Genomic DNA, 2,574 nt, shown 5'->3' on the forward strand with positions numbered 1-2,574 from the left:
CTCTAAAATATTTGCATTTTTCCAAATATAAAACTTTTATGCTGATTAAATAACTCTGTTTATCTTATCTTTAATCAAGGCAATTCACTGCTAATGAAAATGTATGTTTTACCCCATCATCTTAATTCATCTTTGGGACTAGCATGTTTTTATGATATCTCTTTCCCCAAATATAATTTTATCTGATTAACGTGGTCTTCAGGTTAATGGGCTCTTGTCCCAGAGACTTCAGATATGATTCCAACCTTACCTATTGCGTACTTGTGATGTATTGGCAATAGTGCTGGGTTCTAGAGATCAAAAGATGGGTAAGACTCAATTCTCTAAAGCAGTTTACCTTCTAGTAGAGAAGTGAATGAAGGAAGAGAGGATAGGAGAAGAGAAGGAAGAAAGAAAGGAAAGGAAGAAAGGATTCAAGTATAATTACTATTAGTTTCAGGTGTATAATATAATGATTCAACAATTCTATCCATTACTCAGTACTCATCATAAGTGTACTCTTAATTCTTCACCTATCCCCTCACCCACCTCCTCTCTGGCAAGCACCAGTTTGTTCTCTATATTTAAGATTCTGGTTTTTTTGCTTGTCTTTTTTTTCTTTGTTCATTTGTTTTATTTCTTAAATTCCACATATGTGTGAGATCATATGATATTTATCTTTCTCTGACTTATTTCACTCGGCATTATACCCTCTAGATCCATTCATGTTGTAGCCAATGGCAAGATTTCATTATCCATTATGGCTGAGTAATAGTCCATTGTATATATGAATACCACAGCTTCTGTATCCATCATCTATGGTTGGGCATGGGCTGCCTCCATATCTTGGCTATTATAAATAATGCTGCAAAAATTGTAGGGGTACATATATCTTTTCAAGTTAGCTTTTTGTTTTCTTTGGGTAAATACCCAGTAGTGGAATTACTGGATCATATGGTAATTGTATTTTAAATTTTTTGAGGAGCCTCCATACTATTTTCCACAGTGGCTGCTCCAGCTTGCACTCCCACCAACAGTGCGTGAGAGTTCCTTTTTCTTCACAACTTCACCAACATTTGTTGTTTCTGAAATAACAGCTTTTTGAAGAAAATTATAAAACTATAATTAAATGTTACGTATATTTTAAAAATAACGGTTTCAGTACTGGTGGAGAAAACCATGTGGTATGGAATGACATTCAATAAGAAGATTGAAAAAGGTTGGATTGGCTTGTGAAAAGTCTTTTTCTTGTGCTAAGGAGACTGAATGTTATCTTGAAGGGTAACAGATATAATGACTCTGTACTCCATGGAAAACAGAAAGGAGTAAAATAGTGGCAAGAGAGCCATACATGAGTCTGCTCAAAAACCATTCTCAGTTACAAAGGTAAGGGACTGAACAATGGCAGTGTCTCCTCAAGAAACATTTTTTACACTCCAGTTGAATGCCATTGCAATTAGACAAGATAGGAAAGACAAAATGAATATATAGATGAAGTGATGATTTAAGTTTGGTATATATTACATATGAGGGGACTACAGTGCAACAAAGATGGGGTACCCAGTAGACAGTTTAAATAATAAATCTGGTGCTCTGAAAAAAGTTGGAGATGTGAACATAGATTTGGAAATCATTACATCATATATATGATGTTTAATACCATGGATTGCTAAAATTATAGAGGAAAATCATTAGCAAAGGAAAAGAAGGTAGCCAATGGTACCAGAAAGCCTGGTGAAGATTAGCTTCTCTCCTACTTCAGCTGGGTGATATTTATCAGGCATGGGGGAAAACTGGTTTATTTCCCTAACACCATTGAGGTGAATCTGAGGCAATGCTTTAAAATGTTTTGACATTTTGTATTTTATAGATTCTTTAAACAACAAGAAAACATTTTCTTGATTTTCTTAGCTACATAATTAATAATACTCCATTTTAAGTGTCAGAAATTTAAAATATATTTCAGGTTTCCTGAGAAAATCTTGAACTTCTATCTCACCTTTATGAAATGTTTAAGTCAACACTACAAATGAGAGTATTTCTCAAGAGCAGTAGTATATAGGCAGTTAATTATGTTTTAAAATAAAACTATTCAGTTCCCGATGTTGCAATCCATTGAAAAGGAAATCACCTTTTCCTCCTAAAACAACCTGCTTTACAAGTGAAATCGCCCTTCTTGTTCTCAGATGTTTATCTTCTGCATCACTGATTGGTTGTTAAGGTTGCCAAGAAATTTCTAATCACACAATACCCACCTGTGGATGAGTGATTAAAATAAAAGTGATGAGGAAAAACAGTTGGATGATGAATGGCCACATGAATACTTATGATGTGACTAGGTTTACAAAGCCGTATTTTTCAACTCTGCAAACAAAATTCAACAGGGACAAAGATAAGATTATCCAAGATCATTTAGGGCAGTTTTATCCTTCCATTTGCCTAAGCATCCACTACCAATCCTAAATAACATCCTTCCACCCCAACAGACAAATCAATGAACAAATGTCAAATGGAGTCTTTACCACATGCTTACCGCCCATAGGGTGGTTGAGACACCTTCAGTTCTACAACCCTTTTCTTCGCTAGAGAAAAAGG

The sequence above is a fragment of the Ursus maritimus genome, unplaced genomic scaffold, assembly GCF_017311325.1.
Source record: "Ursus maritimus isolate PB19 unplaced genomic scaffold, ASM1731132v1 scaffold_26, whole genome shotgun sequence".
In the NCBI taxonomy this organism is placed as follows: Eukaryota; Metazoa; Chordata; class Mammalia; order Carnivora; family Ursidae; genus Ursus; species Ursus maritimus.